The 20,928-nt window shown below is 50.4% G+C and overlaps 2 non-coding genes across 2 annotated transcripts; both read left to right on the top strand.

Moving 5' to 3' along the window:
* The first annotated feature begins 14,604 nt into the window (after positions 1-14,604).
* On the top strand, positions 14,605-14,677 carry TRNAR-ACG (transfer RNA arginine (anticodon ACG)). Its single transcript has one exon. It is a non-coding gene; the product is annotated as a tRNA-Arg (tRNA).
* Positions 14,678-18,148: 3,471 nt separating this feature from the next.
* Positions 18,149-18,221, top strand: TRNAR-ACG (transfer RNA arginine (anticodon ACG)). Its single transcript has one exon. It is a non-coding gene; the product is annotated as a tRNA-Arg (tRNA).
* The last annotated feature ends 2,707 nt before the right edge of the window (positions 18,222-20,928 follow it).

The raw sequence follows: 20,928 nt of genomic DNA on the forward strand, positions 1-20,928 counted from the left end.
TGCTGTCCCGCAAATGCCGTGAATTCCAATCGGCAATCACGTTGGACGACCCGGGAATATACTCCGCCGTCACCACCAGACGATGGTCCAGGCAATAATGCCAGAAGTCCTTGGCTATCTCTGCCAAGAGGCGAGATCGGGTCCCTCCGAGTCGATTGATGTATCTCACCGCGGACACATTGTCCATGCGTAGAAGAATGCAACAAGACACCTTCTGCGGGGCCAGAGTTCGAATCGCGAACGCTCCCGCCAGAAGCTCCAAGCAGTTGATATGCAATTTTAGTTCCTCCTGAGACCAACGACCCCCTGTCTCCATGGTCCCGCACCGCGCTCCCCAGCCCCAGCGACTCGCATCTGACTCTATCACGACATCCGGGCTGGAGGAGAAAATGGCTCTGCCGTTCCAGGCCTCCATATGGTCTAACCACCAATTGATCTCCGTACGAGCCTCCGCTGAGAGGGCTATCTGTTGTGCATACGAGAGACCCTTGCGTAAATGCAAAATTTTCAATCTCTGAAGGGCCCTGTAATGCAAGGGACCCGGGAATATCGCCTGAATGGACGCCGCCAACAAGCCTACTAGGCGAGCTAATGTCCGTAATGATATTGTCGGAGAGGCAAGCGCTCTCCTCAATTCCTTCCTGATAACCACTCTCTTCCGCAAGGGAAGAAGTAATTGGCACGTGAGAGAGTTGATCTGAAAGCCCAAAAATTCCATCGATTGCGATGGAATCAGGACCGACTTCTCCAGATTCAAAAGGAAACCCAGATCCTGTAACAGTTGGAGAGTCCAAGCCAGGTGACTCATCAAGAGTTCCCTCGACTGTGCCATAATTAGAATGTCGTCGAGGTAAATTATCAGGCGGACCCCTCGTTCTCTCAACCATTGGACCACCGGTCTCATGAGTTTGGTGAAACACCAAGGGGCGGAAGACAGACCAAAGGGCATCGCGGAAAACTCGAACCACTGGTCGCGCCAGAGAAACTGGAGAAACCTCCTGTGTGGTGGGAAAATAGGAACCGCCAAATAGGCGTCCTTCAGATCTAAACGAACGAGCCAATCCTGCTCTAGGAGGATGTCCCTCAGTAAATGGATGCCCTCCATCTTGAAATGGCGATACACCACCCAAGCGTTGAACTCTCTGAGATTCAACACCAAACGGAACCCTTTGTCCTTCTTCGGGACCAAGAAAATCGTGCTTACAAAACCCCGAGGATGGGGAATAGACCTCACTATTGCACCCTTCTGGAGTAGTGCTTCCACTTCCCTGTCGATGAAACTCTGTTCTTGTAAGGAAAAATGTAGGGCGCCGGGCACCTGACTCTGAGTCGGAGTGGTGTAGAACTCTATGTGGAAGCCCTGCACTGTTTGTAACACCCAGGGATCGACCGTAATCTCCTGCCACCTGTGAAGGAACAACGCAATACGACCTCCCACCATGCATTCTGTGGCATTCAAAATCATTACCTGAATAGGAGTTATCTCCGGAATTTTGCTGTCCTCTATAGGTTCCTCTGTGGCCTCGACCACGTCCACCTCTATTGCGGGAGGGGTAAAACTGCGACCTCTGACCACTTCTGCCTCTTTGTTCCGCACCTCGGGAGGTCTGGTTGTAGCCTCGGCCGGACCCTCGACCTCTAGCGCGTCCGGCCCTATCAAAAACCCCAGTGTGGAACACCTTCTTGATGTTAGCCTGCGCCTTGTCTAGAGCTGAGAAAGTGGCCACGTATTTGCCCATCTCTTTGACGAATTTGTCGCCAAACAGCATGCCATTGGCCAAGGAACCCGGTTCGGTCGTGGCCATCTCCGCTAATTGAGAGTCTATTCTCATTAAGAAGGAGCGCCTCCTTTCGGTTGACAGCGCCACGTTGGCATTTCCTAAAAAGCACAGGGCCCGCTGAGCCCATTCCATAATATCAGAGGTGTCCAATGGAACATTCTGGTTTTTTGCGTTGACCACCGCGTCTAAAAGTTTTGTGAGGGGCCCCGAAACATCCAGTAATTTATCCTGGCACCCCCGCCAGGCTCTATCCAAACCCTTTTTCGGGTCTTTTGCGAACTTTCGCATAAATGTAGCCATATTAGGGTCTAATTCTGGCGTGTCCGCCACTTTGCCAGTCAGGGATGGTCTCGGACATTCCGATCTCAATGTGGCGCGCACCTCCTTCTCGAAACCCTGCCGTAAGTTTACCCCGACATAATGGGCCACTTCAGGACAGGGAACCCACTCCGAGGATCGCGGATGAATAAGACTCTGAGGGTCGAATAATAGATTTTTAGGGGCCTGGCTGTCCTCCGCCTTGTAAGCTGTATGCTTCACCTTTTTTGTTTTCTTTTTGGGCCTCACCGACTCCACCTCCGAGTCAGAAGTGTTAGTAGTAGATGGTAACGATTCATCCGTGGTATAAGCAGCCATGGAACCATGGTCTTTCATAACATTTTTTGCCATACGCGCCAAAACTTTGGCCGAAGACTGCGAAGTGCCTGCGTCACTATGCTGGGTCTTCATTTTCCTCTTGCCATACTTAAGGAGGGGTTTAGTAAAAGGCTTGAGGGCTTTTATCAAGGCCTTGTTAACTGAACCCTGGACGTGGGTATCCAGGGCTTCCACCAAATTCTCCTCCAAGTTTTCAGGTTCCTCATAGTCCTCATAATTATCACACTCTACCCACTGATCCTCCTCTTCGGCGTAGTACGCCATTGCCTGAAGCAGAGAGGGTTGGAGGAGATTCACGGGGGGGAGCAGCCCAGGGGTCTGACAGAACCTGGTCCCTAACAAGAGCACCAACGAGAACAACCTAAACTAAAGGTTCTGTGATAAAATCAAGGTGGAAGGAGAAACCCCAGTACACTCCCCTAGAGCAAGGCTCTATTCCGGTCACACGCTCCGGTAAGCGTTCAATTATTGAGGCCAGAGATGTGTGCAGTCTTTCTGGTCTGTGCGCGAGGAGCCGTTACTTCAAAGCAGCTGAAAACGAGTTCGCGCGCACAGACAGAGCGTCCTGGTAACGACGCGACCGCTCTCTGCGCACGAGCGTGTCGCGTCTGCCTCCTCCTTCTCCACCGCCCCCTAACGCCCGCAACTGGCCAGCGACGCGCGCGCGCTGCGAGGCGCCACTACCTCAGCGAGACCGGAGCCGAGAGCACACGCTTCGGGACCGATTCGCCGATCACGCAACCAGATAACAAGCCTCCAGCACAAGCCTGAAATAGAAGATATTAGCGACAAATATCGTTCAAACAAATATATCCCCACACTCTACCAAACTGATAAAAGGTAAGGGAAAAGCACTTATCTGCTGCTGCAGCAGCAAAGAAAGAGGAAGTGATGTCGTTGTGAGAAGTTGGCCTGATATGTAGTGCTCACTATTCTAGTGATCACTGTGTATCATTCCAAACGACCCTTATTGATGATTGGTTGTAAGTCAACCGTTTAGACCAGCTATCCTAGTAGCGTGGATACGAGCAGTCTTTAGGCTAAACTCTAGAGGGCGTGTTAAGCCGGCTGTTTACCATCACATATACCCCTTGAACGTCAAGTGAAAGGACACCACACAAGTTGTTATGAAAATAAAGGATATTTATTTATAACAAGACTACCCTGGCTCTTTATGAGTCAGGGAGCTAAGCACACTACAAAACTCTTAGAAAATACTTCAGTTGCACAATTTACACAAATGCCCGAAGGGCACGAGAAACCATCTACGCTAACAGTGAAATGCGAGTGGTTAGAGTCTGGAGTTACTGATTCCGGAGTGATCCGATCAGTGGGACTAAACGAAAAAGGAACTGGACACTTGTAGAGCGAACCTGCGATGGAGCACCGAAATGCTCGAGTTACCTAGCCCAGAGGCTGCGGCTGCGTGGGGTTCGGCAAGATGTCGGGAATCCTCGTTGTAGTCTCAGGAGCCTGAAAGAAGAAGTTGCTGGCAGGCGACCAGTGTCGATGTTTCAGCGAGATCCAAGCCTGGATCGGTGTTGAAGGAAACCTGAAAGCAGAGGGGACTCAGTTCTCAACCGCTAGCCAGCGATCGTGTGGGTACCAGGAAGGTACCGGCTGAAGTCACCTCGACCAGGTGAGTGGATGACGTCGGACTCGGCTGTTCCTCGGACCAGGAGGCGCGGCGGCGACCAGGATGGAGGGCGAGCTGTCCCACGAAGGTGTCTGCTGTCGATGATGCTGGGCCCGGGAGTGGGGCAGCAGGTCTTGGCAGTGGCAAACCCACGCGGGGGAGTCAAGATGGCGTCTGGAGTGGACCAGGAGGGTCCAAGGTACTCCTCTGTTGAAGGTGAGCAAGGGCCAGTCTGGAGCAACCAGACCAGTGATGAAAACAAACTATCGTGGTGCGTCGTGAAGAGGGCCACAAGCCGGTCGGCGAGTGGTCGGACAACGCGGTGAACAGCAAGGAGCAGAAGGGCCCCCACGCAGATCTCGTGGATGCTGGGGAGGCGGACTTCGGTGCTGGAGCCGCTCAGGGTTAGGGCTTCTCAAACCCTAGGTACACTCACTCGAGGGTCCCTCGGTGGGCGTGTTAGATAAGCGTCGTGCAGGTTCTGAAGATGGCCGGTCCCGCAGGTCTCGTCACACCTACGAATCTCAGCTGGGCTGACGATGTAGGTCGAGGTCAGAGATGGCAGGGAACCCGGGTCTCGTCGAGCTGGGCAGTCTTGATCCGTGGGAGAGACGTACAGCGAACCGCAAGCGCTTAGTTGGTGCCTGCTGGTGCAGGGTGGCTACTCCTTAGCCACAAGGGAGAGTCTTCAGAAAAGTCAAGAGTTCCTTTCGTGGAAAGTAGTTCAAGATTCAGAATTATCCAATTTGGGAAGGGGACCCGCTCCCACCTTTATTCTAGGAAAAAGGGGCTGGCCCGTGACTAGGTCCTACCTATGGGTGGGACCAGGAGGGGGGTGGTTACACCCCTATCCTTTGTCCGGCTTCGCCCCAGCTCAGGGGCTGGTGTGCCCCCGAAACTGGTTTGAGCCGGGCTATGCACAGTGAGCACTGGGGTGCCACTTGCAATCACCTTCCTTTCAGCCCTGCCTACCTGGGATACACAAACCCTGTCTGGGACGGTGCTAACACCGCCCTCGACAGGAAACCCTGTGTCCAAGCTCCCCTCGCTGGAAGGTCTCCCAGCAGCAGGAGGTCAGACTTGTGTCTGGTGGCAGCATCCATTTTGTGATGCTGAGGATTGAGTCAACTTTAACCGGGGTTCAAGGTTACTTCCATGTCGGGTCCCTCTAGAAGGGTGGAATGCTAACCCCGTCGCCAGAACTGGCGAGGGGTTCGTATTCCAATTCGTATGACACCTTACTCGACATGTTTGGGTGATGCGATGCCAAAGTTAGCAAATAACCGCGAGGATTATAATGCACTTTAAGGTAGTTGGCCCGCGTCACCATGGAACGGCTATTTAGGATTTGGTTCCGCAAGCCGTCGACGGGCTCAGCTCGTGCCAGAGCACCATCTCACATGATTCCCAGCACTCTGCCTTCAGGATTGTTAAGGCCTGCCATAGGAGTGACTGACAGGAATCCATGCGTCCATTTTAGGGTTAGGTATAGGAATACTACACCTACAGCAACGGGTGATTACACCACCTTGCCCCAGCTGTCGTGCAGCCAGTTGTGTCAGATTTGGGCGGCCATCCAGGGGTGGCATAATACATGCTGCAGCCCCTGGTAGGCCCTGGGTACACCGATGCCCTGGATACCTGTGGTATGCTGAGACAGGGACTGACAAGGCGGCCCAGTTCCAATTAGTGGATGCACCTAATGTACATGTGTGTTAATTTCGAGAGAGAACAGCTAGGCTGTGGGTCTGATTGGCAGGCCCACAGCCGGGGAAAGTCGTAAACCAATGAAGCAAAAGCAAAAAAATCTGGGTGATCATAGGATTGCAGACCCTACTCTCCTACAGTCGTGATTCGGACTTTATATACGAAAGTGTTGACAGTGATTGGGGCATACTACTGGAGGGGGTTGTACTTCCGGGGTATGCTGGAGTTTAAAGTTGTTTTTATTGGCTGCTGTGTTTTGCAGTAAAGCAAAGAGAAGCATAATCAGAGCCTCCGTGGACTGCCATAGAATTCCATTGCCCGTATATTCTGTGAGTTCCTTAAAATAAATGCTTGTGAAAGACACATATAGCGCACTATTCTAGTTGAACCACATCTAACAGCTCTTGGAGCCACCGGCAGTGTGGGGAGCGGAGGGGGGTACAGCGTGTACTTTATATTTGTTTTCTTGAAACATGACTCACTGGGAGCGGTGTCAACGCGCGCCTGACGCTGCTCCTTGATGCAATACACCGTGTGGGGTGTGCACCTCCTACATTCGGGGAGCTCACCCTTTGCTCCTGTAGGTTCCCACTTTGGCTTTGAAGGACATGCTCACGCTCTAAACTGTTCACTCTCCACCCTCCCTGGAATGTGCAGCTCTATAACTCCGCCCCCACGCCTGTCCCCCAGGAAGGGCCAGCGGTGCAATGGATAACGTGTCTGACTACGGATCAGAAGATTCCCGGTTCAACTCCTGGCTGGCTCGAACCAAGGCTTCTTTTAACATCTTTAGAAGAATAAAAAATTAGCTAGCATTCGCGCAAATAATTTTCAATTCTATTAAGGACACGGAGGCGAGGATTATGTTTCTCTTTCATTTACTGCAAACAAACAGCAGCCAATAATTTGGTATCAAATTCCTTAACATAATAAACCCACACTGATACCAGTGTTGTATTTATCACAAAATGCTCTCAGAGGTCATCTTAGAGATGCCCTCTGAAAAAAGACTAAGTCCCTCGTGTCCAGCTGGCTTGTCTGCATCAGCCTGCCACACACAGGCATGTTTCTGACCCCCTGAGGTGGGACCACCTATGCTCTCGTGGGTCAGGGACAAAGACTGCTTGAGGTTGAGGTGCTTTACACCTACCCCCAAGCATGTTGACTGGAAGGATTTTACCCAGTCAGGTCAGGGGTTGCTCCCTACTGAAAGGAAGGGGACGTACAAGTGGTGTAGTCACCCTAAAACCCTAAAAGGCAAGTAGCCCATTGGCTACCAGCTGCTAGTGCCTGAACCACCCCTAAAGTCAGTATTTTGGGGCATCCCTAAACCTTGATGGTCAAATTCCTGCAACCAACGAAGAAGACGCTGTGTAGCAAAGCTTGAAGACGACAACTGACTTTGCCCCAGCCCTACTGGCCTGTCTCCAGCTTGAAGAGCCTGCGAAGAAGATGACGACACCTGTCCTCTGGCAAGGGATTTCCAAGAACTCCAGGAAGACTGCAACTCTTTAACAAAGACCAGATCTCCAGAGGACAGCGGCCCTGTCAAGAAAACTCCAACTTCAAGGACTCAAGATCCAAGCGGATCTGTGACCCCTGCCCACTCTGCACAAGACGCCCATGGCCAGAGTCTGAGTGGCTTACCTGTCCAATTAAGTCTCCCCAGCGATCGAGACCTTCATTCCATCAGTAGCTGACCTCTCCTGGACCCCACAAAGTCGCCTGCAGCATCAACACGAAGGGTTCCCCTGACAATGACCGGCTCCTGTAACGAAAATCCGAGACCAAAAGGCCCCTCTGCATCCTCAGGCTCCCGACCTTGGGAAGCCCAGCCGACGGTGCCCAGGCCTTGTCCTCCATCCCAACTTACCGGTCCAGCCAGTGGTCACCTCTATCCAGCCTCCTGTCCCGTGGCTGCAGCCTCTTTGTGCGACCGAGATCCTCCATTCGTTTGCAATGGGCGTCTGATGCTGATTGCACCCGGCCGCCCCTGTGCCGCTGGTGGTGTAGATTTGGTTCTGCCATATGACCTGACAGATCAACACCGTCGCCTCCAACTGCTTCAACACCCTCCGCATCCTCCGAAAGGCCTTCAGATGGATCCCCCACGAATCATGGAAGACCGTTACCCACGCACTCATAACCAGCAGACTGGACTACAGAAACACAGTCTATGCCGGGATAAACAAGTCTCCGCTCCGCAAACTCCACACCATCGAGAACACCGCAGCTAGACTCGTCCTCGGCATCCCCCAACACGAACACATCATCCAGCACCTGCGTAACCTCCACTGGCTCCCCGTAAAAAAAAGAGTAACCTTCAAGATACTCACCCACACCTACAAATGCCTCCACAACACCGGTCCCCAATACTTCAATGACAGAATCTCCTTCCACATACCCAAGAGGAACCTCCGATCTGCCGACCTCACTCTCGCCGAACCCTCGCGCATCTGCAGAGCAAGAACGGGCGACAGAACCTTCTCCTACATAGCGGCCAAGACCTGGAACAGGCTGCTGATTAACATCAGACGCGCCCCCACCCTGCACATCTTCAGAAGACCCTGAAGACCAGGCTCTTCGATTGACCGGAGCTACCCTCCACACCCCCCAGCACCAGGCGCACAACGCCCATTGGACTCACAGGGCTTCTGCCCCCCCTCTCTCCCCCGTCGTTTGTGGCAGCCCGGGATGAGACAGCTTCCCGGGCACACACACAGCCGCAGCCGAGTACTTCACAGGTCTTTAAAAGACCTTTTGCTTGTTAATGAGGCTTTGATGGTTTTCACCCCTGCTTAGAGCCCCTGCAGCTCCACTCTGCCTTTTGCTTGAAGAAACAGCCCCCCCCCCAATTTTTTTCTTAGCGCCCCCCGAAATTTTATTCCAGTTGCGCCTTTGTCCAGCACCATGAGACCCTCACGGGTGAGTAGCGCGCTTATAATTTCCCTGTTTGATTTAAGCCATTAGTCGTGGTAGTTGTAAGTTGTAGGTGTAATGTTAGTTGTTCTATATCTAAATGCAATGACAGAAGCAGCAAGATACCAGTCCGGCAGCACACTCTGCCAAGCACAGAGCCATGGGTTTGTGTATAGCATATAGTAGTTTGTCCGTAGTTCTAAAGCAGTACTGCAAAATGTTATATATTGTTATATATAACGGCAAGAATTGCAAGATGTCAGGCTCCAGCGGCATTTCTGCGGTTACCCACGAGGGCAGCAGTCACCTCTGCATTGTAGTAGAGTGAGCAGGGCTCTTAAGCTCCACAAACCTATAGGCTGGCTTCAGGGCTGTGATATTGTACTGAGCTCCTCGAACTGTGTGTTTTCTATTGTTAAAGAGGAATGTCTAGAGTACATCGCCACACTCTCACTGCCACACAAGCTTGTATTCCCTCTGCACGAGCCCGCCCTCGACATGAAACTGATGAGGCAATTCTATGGCAGGACCGGAGGCTCCGATTATGCTTCTCATTTCTTTACTAGAAATTCGCTCAGCAGCCAATCATATTACAATATAACAAAAAACTACAATACCCATGAAACCAATGGGTATGACGAAGTAACCATAGAGTATGCACATATAAATAGTCAGCCAGAGAATGTCACATCCTCTTTCTTTGCTGCTCCGCAGCCAGTTAAGTGCATTTCTCTTTCTCTTTACAGTTATTTGTTTATTTATTTATACCGCTTGTTTGGTATTGCTCTGTTCGTTGCATTCTGCATTGGTTTATCTTTTCAGCGCTGTGCGCCGCTTGCGGACCTTGTTACGCTGTTGGTTTTTTCTTCTTGGCTTGGTATCGGTCCCGTCGTTGCAGGGAGCGCGTGTCTGCCTCCCCGGTTCGGGCGCTCTGCGCCCGCGTCTCTTTTCTAGTGGAGCGGGAGTGAATTAAGGGGCTGAAAGGCTATGCGCGTGTCGCGTAGGTCTTTCCTCGTTTCATTTCAGGCGGCCGTTACCGCGCATGCGCGGCGGCCATTTTTCCTGGGAAAAACTTACTGTTTCCTCAGGAGTTCAGCGCGAGAGCAGCGCTTCATTTGCTCATGCCCACTGCCTGATTTCTCTTGCCCCTGTTGACGTCCTGCTGCAGGTTTGAAGCAGTTGGGGCTGTAAAATTTTGCATAGGCTTTGCCTAGAGTGGCTTTCATTTGGCAAGTCCTCCCTCCACATTTAAATAATTCATATTTCAGGTTCATTTTTTTTTTTTTGACCTGTTTGTTTAAACTTGCCTTCGGGGTTTGTGCCGCTCCCCCTTTATTGTGCTTGGCATACCAGATTTACTGTTGTTTTTCCTTCCTCTTGTGGGCATTATTTGCGCCAGGTTCTGCCATGGCTGATTATTATGAGGAAGACGACTACTATTATGATTATGAAGATGAAGACGCCTCTGGCTCTATGGAACAGGACTTGGTAGAGGCTCTGGATTTGGGTGTTCAGTCATCTGTGAATAAAGCGCTGGTCCGCGCTATTACACCTCTAAAACGTCATTTATCGCACTATGCTGTGCAACAGGGTTGGTTGCCCTCGTCCTCTAAGTCTTCGAAATCTTCTCAGTCCTCCAAGTCCTCTAAATCTGCTAAATTGACTAATCCTCACAGGTCAGATTTTGTAAAGCTGGCTAAGGCCCTTTCCTCGGAACATTCTTATGGTCAACCTCCTAAGGAGCCTTCCTCCCCTTCAGTTCATCCAACAGACGATGACGGTACCTCTCCATCTTCTTCTGACCATGGGGTTTCTTCTTCTCCTCCTCGTAAAAAGGCTCGCAAGGAGCATTTTGTTGATGCGCCGTCGCATCCCCAGGTTCTCACGTTTGAACCTTCAGATATCATTCATCCCAATTCCTCTTCTTGGCTCCCGTCTCCTGAGGTGGCGGAGTACGTCCAGACGCATATTCGTCAACCTTTTGACAAGGAGGTACGTTCCCGTCTTCGCTCTGAATGTCCCCGTCCTGACTTGGCTGATAAGTTAGCGGACACCCCTGAGGTGGATCCCACTATGGTGACCTATCTAAAAAAATGTGCCAAGGACCCTAAAAGGGGCATTGACAGAGCATGGCGCTCTTGTCAAGATAAACTTTTGGATTTATTGGGACCCCTCACCAAAATTTTGGATTTAGGTTATCGGGCCAAGGAGTCTTCATCTGCCATTGACCCGGATGACCTTATTGGTTGGGCTCAAAGGGCAGTTTGTCAATTGGGTAACGCCAATTGTGCTATGTCTTCGGAACGTAGGCGTTCTATTTTACTGAAATTGGACCCAAAATTGGCCGAACTTTCTTCTTCTGAGTCTGGTCCTTTGGCACAGGGTTTGTTGTTTGGACAGTCTTTCCTCAAAGAACTCACTAAATTTGTGGCCACTTTTAGTGGTCTTGATAAGGCGCAAGCATCGATCAGACGGGCTTTTCGCCCGGTTTTTGGAAGGGCCGGTCGATATAGGGGACGATCGTCCGGCCGAGGTTATAACCAATCTAACCAACGTGGTTTCCAGTCCCACCGTGGAGGAGGTCAGGACCCCAACTACTCCACCAACAAGCCTTCCTTCTACCCTTCCCGTCGAGGTCGACACCAATTCCGGAAGGGGCGTACCATCGGCAATCAAGGAGGGCACCACGATTCCTCCGCTTCAGGTGAGTCTGATCTCTGCTTCAGAGGTCATGTTGGGGGGCAGAATTCAGTTTTTTCTTTCCAATTGGCGTTTGATCTCCAACGATGCATGGGTGTTGGAGACGGTCCAGGGTTTCAGGATAGAGTTTTTCAGTTGCCCAAGTCAACCCGTCCCTCCTTTACCCTTGGTTTTTCCCTTCAGGATCAGGCGATTATTTCCGCAGAAATAGACTCCCTTCTGACAAAAGGGGCGGTTGTCCGGACTTCTCCTCACCCGCAGGGTTTTTCCAGCCACATTTTTCTCGTTCAGAAAAAAGGAGGCGGTTCCAGGTTGGTTCTCAACCTGAAAGAGTTCAACGGCTGGATTGTTTATCGCCACTTCAAGATGGAGGGCATCCATCTTTTGAGGGATCTTCTTCAGGAAGGGGACTGGATGGTTCGTCTGGATCTAAAGGATGCGTATTTGTCAATTCCCATTTACGGTCCTCATCGCCGGTTTCTCCAATTCCAATGGCAGGGTGTCTGGTACGAGTTCCAGGTTCTCCCGTTCGGCCTCTCGTCAGCACCCTGGTGCTTCACGAAACTTCTGAGGCCTGTGGTAGAGTCTCTACGATCTCGGGGAGTTCGTCTGATAATTTATCTGGACGACATTCTTATCATGGCGCACTGTCCGCGTCTGTTAATGCTCCATTTGGACTGGGCAATAGATCTTTTACAGTCACTCGGGTTTCTAGTCAATCCTCAGAAATCTATGTTCCGCCCTTCCCAGTCGATAGAATTTCTGGGTTTTCTGATCAATTCCCTCTCTTGCCAACTGTTCCTGCCTCTTCAGAAGATCAGGATGATCAAACGGGAGTTGCGATTGATTTTACACAAACAGCTTGTGTCATTGAGGTCTCTAGCTCGGATTGTCGGTCTGTTAGCTTCTTCAATTCAGGCCATCTTCCCGGGGGACACGCTCCAAGATTCTGGCAGAAATTGCCAAGGATTTTTGGCACTTTTGCCTCCAGAGAAACATCACGGTGATTGCGGAGTACCTGCCGGGTCACAGCAATTTGATAGCAGACTGGAATTCTCGACATCTTCGCGACTTCAGCGACTGGAGACTTCACCCTCGAGTGTTCAGATCTCTGTCTCGAATGTGGGGCCCCTGCCAGATCGATCTTTTTGCCTCTCGCCTCAACACTCAACTTCCTCGGTTTTTCAGTTGGCGTCCGGATCCGGAGGCTCTTGCCACGGATGCATTTCTTCAGACCTGGCCGTCTCTTCTGTGTTATGCCTTTCCCCCGTTTGTCATGATATCCAGGGTTCTGGCACGCATGAAACTATATCAGACGGAGTTGATTCTGATCACCCCTCTCTGGAGGGCTCAAGCTTGGTTCCCTGTTCTCCTGCAGTTGTCTTGTGCAGTTCCAGTTCTTCTTCCCCAATTGTGGAATCTGTTATTGGACCCACTCAACAATCCTCATCCTCTCATAGAGTCGGGTCAACTCTTTCTAGTGGCATGGCGGGTTTCGGGGATCGCTGGCAGATCCCAGGCCTTTCGCGAGACGCTTCCAGATTTATCGTCGAAGCTTGGTCTCCCAACACACACAAACGTTATGCCGCAGCATGGAGACGTTGGTGTGATTGGTGCACTCAACGGCAAGTGGATCCCTCTTCTGCGGATGTCGCTTTGATTGTAAATTTTTTAGCTTCTCTGGCATCCTCCGGCCTTGCATATCGGACTGTCAACAATTTCCGTTCGGCTATCTCGGCGGGGCATATTCCTATTAATGGTAAACCTGCGGGTGAACACCCTTTGATTTCCAAATTACTCAGAGGCATCAGATTGGTAAAACCTCCTTCTCCAAAGTATGTTGCGTTATGGGATGTGTCTATTGTCTTACGTTTCTTGGAGGCTTGGCCTTCCAACGACACTTTGTCCCGCAAACAGCTTTCAGCAAAGTTAACTATGCTGTTGTGTCTAGTCTCTTGCAAACGTGTGTCTGATGTTCGCGCGCTGGATCTTGCAGGTCGTACTTTTTCTCCTGAAGGGGTTACTTTTTCCATTTCCAGACGTACTAAGTCTAATACTACCTCCATCACTTACCCAAGTTTTCCCAATAATCCAAAACTCTGTGTGGTGCAATGTCTTAAGGATTATGAGGTAAGTACTGCTCCTTTTCGTCAAGATTTACATGGTCAATTGTTGATTGCGTTGCAAAAACCCTTTCGCCCTGTGACCCCGGCTACTTTAGCCAGATGGGTCAGATGGCTCATGGGTGAAGCTGGTATTGATGTTACTACTTTTGGTGCACATTCAACTCGTGGAGCTATGGCTTCCAAGGCCTTTTCTATGGGTGTGACCTTAATAGATATTATGAAAGCAGCTGATTGGTCAACTGATTCTATGTTTAAGACTTTTTATTATAAACCTATTCTGGATATTGCTTCTGTTGTGGTGGCTCAGCTTTGAACAAGCATAATCGGAGCCTCCGGTCCTGCCATAGAATTAAAAATTTGCGAACATACGTGACAAGAATTTTCAATTCTATTAAGGACACGGAGGCGAGGATTATCCCACCCATTTTTTCTGTTATGTATTTTGCATATGATAATTTTTCAATTATATATTTCTGGTATACTGTTATGATGTATTTGGATACAGTCCTTGTTTTTTCTCTTCCCTCCCTAAGTATTTTATGCTTTCTTTTCATTTCGGAATGGTATATTACCACTTTATATCTTTTTCAGGGTCTGATCCGAAGTGAGCTGCGCTTCTTTCTTTACCATGGATTATTTTTTGGACGTCTGCTGGTTCCTGTTTTGGGGGATGTTGTTTCACGCATCAAATCAGCTGTTCTATCCTGTTGGTCTTCAGTTGAAGTGTTCGAGCTACGATTTTATCTTCCACGCCTTTTTTCCAGTTGTTGCACTTTTTTCTTCTTCTGACTGTTGCTATTTTCCAAAGAAAGAGGATGTGACATTCTCTGGCTGACTATTTATATGTGCATACTCTATGGTTACTTCGTCATACCCATTGGTTTCATGGGTATTGTAGTTTTTTGTTATATTGTAATATGATTGGCTGCTGAGCGAATTTCTAGTAAAGAAATGAGAAGCATAATCCTCGCCTCCGTGTCCTTAATAGAATTGAAAATTCTTGTCACGTATGTTCGCAAATTTTTAACTCTTGTCTCTCCTATGATAGACCCTTGTTGTGACGTCAGTCTTCAGCAGCGGGCCAGTGGCGCAATGGATAACGCGTCTGCCTACGGAGCAGAAGATTCCAGGTTCGACTCCTGGCTGGCTCGATTGTGGCGGTGGGTTTTTACATCCAGCAATATAATAATACAATCATGTAGAAACATTACAAGAAAATACATCCCGTCGATAGGCCATCGAGTTCAGTCCTGTGTGATAGTATCAGAAACGAATCTGTAAACTGCGTTACACAACAGCTAGGCAATTGAATACAAATACATACCGGGAATTTAACGCCAATATTTTTATTTTAAAGTGAGCCATTCAGAGTTTCTCTAGAGGTCTGCTTTTTAACTGCAAAACAGGTACCCCGATTTGCCGAAAGGCCCAATATGTTCATGGAAAAATAAATGATAGGGATTTTGTGAAAAAGCACATTTCCTGGCGTGCTCTCGGAATAGGCTTGGACCATCATGATGGCTGGCACGGCCGCAGTTGCAAGTGACTTATTCCATTTAAATTGGGCAAAATAACTTGGCCTCTGAGATATTGGTGCATGGCCACCGCTCTAGAAATATAAATAACAAAGGTATTGTGTGGGAGGAACAGTCGTTGTTTGCAGTTGCGATGTCTCACGTTGGTGCAAACAGTCGCATTTCCCGCCACACCGCGCCTAGTTAAGTTGCGAGTTTTGAATGGCTGTTTCCGACCAAACCGAAAAGACTTTGATCCAATCAGAGCAGGGGACACAATATGCCAAGTGACGTCACCACTCTTTGCCCCAGAGAGCAGCAGGATGTTAAAGTTTTGGTGACTTCCATTGCCCAGATATTCTGTGAGTTCCTTAAAATAAATGCTTGTGAAAGACACATATAGCGCACTATTCTAGTTGAACGACATCTAACAGCTCTTGGAGCCACGGCAGTGTGGGGAGCGGAGGGGGGTACAGCGCGTACTTTATATTTGTTTTCTTGAAACATGACTCACTGGGAGCGGTGTCAACGCGCGCCTGACGCTGCTCCTTGATGCAATACACCGTGTGGGGTGTGCACCTCCTACATTCGGGGAGCTCACCCTTTGCTCCTGTAGATGCCCTCTGAAAAAAGACTAAGTCCCTCGTGTCCAGCTGGCTTGTCTGCATCAGCCTGCCACACACAGGCATGTTTCTGACACCCTGAGGTGGGACCACCTATGCTCTCGTGGGTCAGGGACAAAGACTGCTTGAGGTTGAGGTGCTTTACACCTACCCCCAAGCATGTTGACTGGAAGTATTTTACCCAGTCAGGTCAGGGGTTGCTCCCTACTGAAAGGAAGGGGACATACAAGTGGTGTAGTCACCCTAAAACCCTAAAAGGCAAGTAGCTCATTGGCTACCAGCAGCTAGTGCCTGAACCACCCCTAAAGTCAGTATTTTAGGGCATCCCTAAACCTTGATGGTCAAATTCCTGCAACCAACGAAGAAGACGCTGTGTAGCAAAGCTTGAAGACGACAACTGACTTTTCCCCAGCCCTACTGGCCTGTCTCCAGCTTGAAGAGCCTGCGAAGAAGATGACGACACCTGTCCTCTGGCAAGGGATTTCCAAGAACTCCAGGAAGACTGCCACTCTTTAACAAAGACCAGATCTCCAGAGGACAGCGGCCCTGTCAAGAAAACTCCAACTTCAAGGACTCAAGATCCAAGCGGATCTGTGACCCCTGCCCACTCTGCACCAGACGCCCATGGCCAGAGTCTGAGTGGCTTACCTGTCCAATTAAGTCTCCCCAGCGATCGAGACCTTCATTCCATCAGTAGCTGACCTCTCCTGGACCCCACATAGTCGCCTGCAGCATCAACACGAAGGGTTCCCCTGACAATGACCGGCTCCTGTAACGAAAATCCGACACCAAAAGGCCCCTCTGCATCCTCAGGCCCCCGACCTTGGAAAGCCCAGCCGACGGTGCCCAGGCCTTGTCCTCCATCCCAACTTACCGGTCCAGCCGGTGGTCACCTCTATCCAGCCTCCTGGCCCGTGGCTGCAGCCTCTTTGTGCGACCGAGATCCTCCATTCGTTTGCAATGGGCGTCTGACGCTGATTGCACCCGGCCGTCCCTGTGCCGCTGGTGGTGTAGATTTGGTGCTGCCATATGACCTGACAGATAAACACCGTCGCCTCCAACTGCTTCAACACCCTCCGCATCCTCCGATAGGCCTTCAAATGGATCCCCCACGAATCATGGAAGACCGTTACCCACGCACTCATAACCAGCAGACTGGACTACAGAAACACAGTCCATGCCGGGATAAACAAGTCTCCGCTCCGCAAACTCCACACCATCGAGAACACCGCAGCTAGACTCGTCCTCGGCATCCCCCAACACGAACACATCATCCAGCACCTGCGTAACCTCCACTGGCTCCCCGTTGAAAAAAGAGTGACCTTCAAGATACTCACCCACAGCTACAAAGGCCTCCACCACACCGGACCCCAATACTTCAATGACAGAATCTCCTTCCACATACCCAAGAGGAACCTCCGATCTGCCGACCTCGCTCTCGCCGAACCCTCGCGCATCTGCAGAGCAAGAACGGGCGATAGAACCTTCTCCTACATAGCGGCCAAGACCTGGAACAGGTTGCTGATTAACATCAGACGCGTCCCCACCCTGCACATCTTCAGAAGACCCTGAAGACCAGGCTCTTCGATTGACCGGAGCTACCCTCCACACCCCCCAGCACCAGGCGCACAACGCCCATTGGACTCACAGGGCTTCTGCCCCCCCCCCTCCCCCGTCGTTTGTGGCAGCCCGGGATGAGACCGCTTCCCGGGCACACACACAGCCGCAGCCGAGTACTTCACAGGTCTTTAAAAGACCTTTTGCTTGTTAATGAGGCTTTGATGGTTTTCACCCCTGCTTAGAGCCCCTGCAGCTCCACTCTGCCTTTTGCTTGAAGAAACAGCCCCCCCCCAATTTTTTTCTTAGCCCCCCCCGAAATTTGACTCTAGTTGCGCCTCTGTCCAGCACCATGAGACCCTCACGGGTGAGTAGCGCGCTTATAATTTCCCTGTTTGATTGAAGCCATTAGTTGTGGTAGTTGTAAGTTGTAGGTGTAATGTTAGTTGTTCTATATCTAAATGCAATGACAGAAGCAGCAAGATACCAGTCCGGCAGCACACTCTGCTAAGCACGGAGCCATGGGTTTGTGTATAGCATATAGTAGTTTGTTCGTCGTTCTAAAGCAGTACTGCAAAATGTTACATATTGTTATATATAACGGAAAGAATTGCAAGATGTCAGGCTCCAGCGGCATTTCTGCGGTTTCCCACGAGGGCAGCAGTCACCTCTACATTGTAGTAGAGTGAGCAGGGCTCTTGAGCTCCACAAACCTATAGGCTGGCTTCAGGGCTGTGATATTGTACTTAGCTCCACGAACTGTGTGTTTTCTATTGTTAAAGAGGAATGTCTAGAGTACATCGCCACACTCTTACTGCCACACAAGCTTGTATTCCCTCTGCACGAGCCCGCCCTCGAGATGAAACTGATGAGGCGACTCCTGTCTGTCCTATTTTTGACCCTTGTTGTGACGTCAGCCTTCAGCAGCGGGCCAGTGGCGCAATGGATAACGCGTCTGCCTACGGAGCAGAAGATTCCAGGTTCGACTCCTGGCTGGCTCGATTGTGGCGGTGGCTTTTTACATCCAGCAATATAATAATACAATCATGTAGAAACATTACAAGAAAATACATCCCGTCGATAGGCCATCGAGTTCAGTCCTGTGTGATAGTATCAGAAACGAATCTGTAAACTGCGTTTACACAACAGCTAGGCAATTGAATAAAAATACATACCGGGAATTTAACGCCAATATTTTTACTTTAAAGTGAGCCATTCACAGTTTCTCTAGAGGTCTGGTTTTTAACTGCAAAACAGGTACCTCGATTTGCCGAAAGGCCCAATATGTTCATGGAAAAATAAATGATAGGGATTTTGTGAAAAAGCACATTTCATGGCGTGCTCTCGGAATAGGCTTGGACCGTCATGAGGGCTGGCACGGGCCGGCCGCAGTTGCAAGTGACTTATTTCATTTAAATTGGGCAACATAACTTGGCCTCTGAGATATTGGCGCATGGCCACCGCTCTAGAAATATAAATAACAAAGGTATTGTGTGGGAGGAACAGTCGTTCTTTGCAGTTGCGATGTCTCACGTTGGTGCAAACAGTCGCATTTCCCGCCACACCGCGCCTAGTTAAGTTGCGAGTTTTGAATAGCTGTTTCCGACCAAACCGAAAAGACTTTGATCCAATCAGAGCAGGGGAGACAATATGCCAAGTGACGTCACCACTCTTTGCCCCAGAGAGCAGCAGGATGTTAAAGTTGTTGTGACTGCCATTGCCCGTATATTCTGTGAGTTCCTTAAAATAAATGCTTGTGAAAGACACATATAGCGCACTATTCTAGTTGAACCACATCTAACAGCTCTTGGAGCCACCGGCAGTGTGGGGAGCGGAGGGGGGTACAGCGTGTACTTTATATTTGTTTTCTTGAAACATGACTCACTGGGAGCGGTGTCAACGCGCGCCTGACGCTGCTCCTTGATGCAATACACCGTGTGGGGTGTGCACCTCCTACATTCGGGGAGCTCCCCCTTTGCTCCTGTAGGTTCCCACTTTGGCTTTGAAGGACATGCTCACGCTCTAAACTGTTCACTCTCCACCCTCCCTGGAATGTGCAGCTCTATAACTCCGCCCCCACGCCTGTCCCCCAGGAAGGGCCTGCGGCGCAATGGATAACGCGTCTGACTACGGATCAGAAAGTTCCCGGTTCAACTCCTGGCTGGCTCGAACCAAGGCTTCTTTTAACATCTTTAGAAGAATAAAAAATTAGCTAGCATTCGCGCCAAGAATTTTCAATTCTATTAAGGACACGGAGGCGAGGATTATGCTTCTCTTTCATTTACTGCAATCAAACAGCAGCCAATAATTTGGTATGAAATTCCTCAACATAATAAACCCACACTGATACCAGTGTTGTATTTATCACAAAATGCTCTCAGAGGTCATCTTAGAGATGCCCTCTGAAAAATGACCAAGTCCCTCGTGTCCAGCTGGCTTGTCTGCATCAGCCTGCCACACACAGGCATGTTTCTGACCCCCTGAGGTGGGACCACCTGTGCTCTCGTGGGTCAGGGACAAAGACAGCTTGAGGTTGAGGTGCTTTACACCTACCCCCAAGCATGTTGACTGGAAGGATTCTACCCAGTCAGGTCAGGGGTTGCTCCCTACTGAAAGGAAGGGGACATACAAGTGGTGTAGTCACCCTAAAACCCTAAAAGGCAAGTAGCCCATTGGCTACCAGCTGCTAGTGCCTGAACCACCCCTAAAGTCAGTATTTTGGGGCATCCCTAAACCTTGATGGTCAAATTCCTGCAACCAACGAAGAAGACGCTGTGTAGCAAAGCTTGAAGACGACAACTGACTTTGCCCCAGCCCTACTGGCCTGTCTCCAGCTTGAAGAGCCTGCGAAGAAGATGACGACACCTGTCCTCTGGCAAGGGATTTCCAAGAACTCCAGGAAGACTGCCACTCTTTAACAAAGACCAGATCTCCAGAGGACAGCGGCCCTGTCAAGAAAACTCCAACTTCAAGGACTCAAGATCCAAGCGGATCTGTGACCCCTGCCCACTCTGCACCAGACGCCCATGGCCCGAGTCTGAGTGGCTTACCTGTCCAATTAAGTCTCCCCAGCGATCCAGACCTTCATTCCATCAGTAGCTGACCTCTCCTGGACCCCACAAAGTCACCTGCAGCATCAACACGAAGGGTTCCCCTGACAATGACCGGCTCCTGTAACGAAAATCCGACACCAAAAGGCCGCTCTGCATCCTCAGGCCCCCGACCTTGGAAAGCCCAGCCGACGGTGCCCAGGCCTTGTCCTCCATCCCAACTTACCGGTCCAGCCAGTGGTCACCGCTATCCAGCCGCCTGTCCCGTGGCTGCAGCCTCTTTGTGCGACCGAGATCCTCCATTCGTTTGCAATGGGCGTCTGACGCTGATTGCACCCGGCCGCCCCTGTGCCGCTGGTGGTGTAGATTTGGTGCTGCCATATGACCTGACAGATCAACACCGTCGCCTCCAACTGCTTCAACACCCTCCGCATCCTCCGAAAGGCCTTCAAATGGATCCCCCACGAATCATGGAAGACCGTTACCCACGCACTCATAACCAGCAGACTGGACTACAGAAACACAGTCTATGCCGGGATAAACAAGTCTCCGCTTCGCAAACTCCACACCATCGAGAACACCGCAGCTAGACTCGTCCTCGGCATCCCCCAACACGAACACATCATCCAGCACCTGCGTAACCTCCACTGGCTCCCCG

The sequence above is a fragment of the Triturus cristatus genome, chromosome 8 (assembly GCF_964204655.1).
Source record: "Triturus cristatus chromosome 8, aTriCri1.1, whole genome shotgun sequence".
NCBI lineage: Eukaryota > Metazoa > Chordata > Amphibia > Caudata > Salamandridae > Triturus > Triturus cristatus.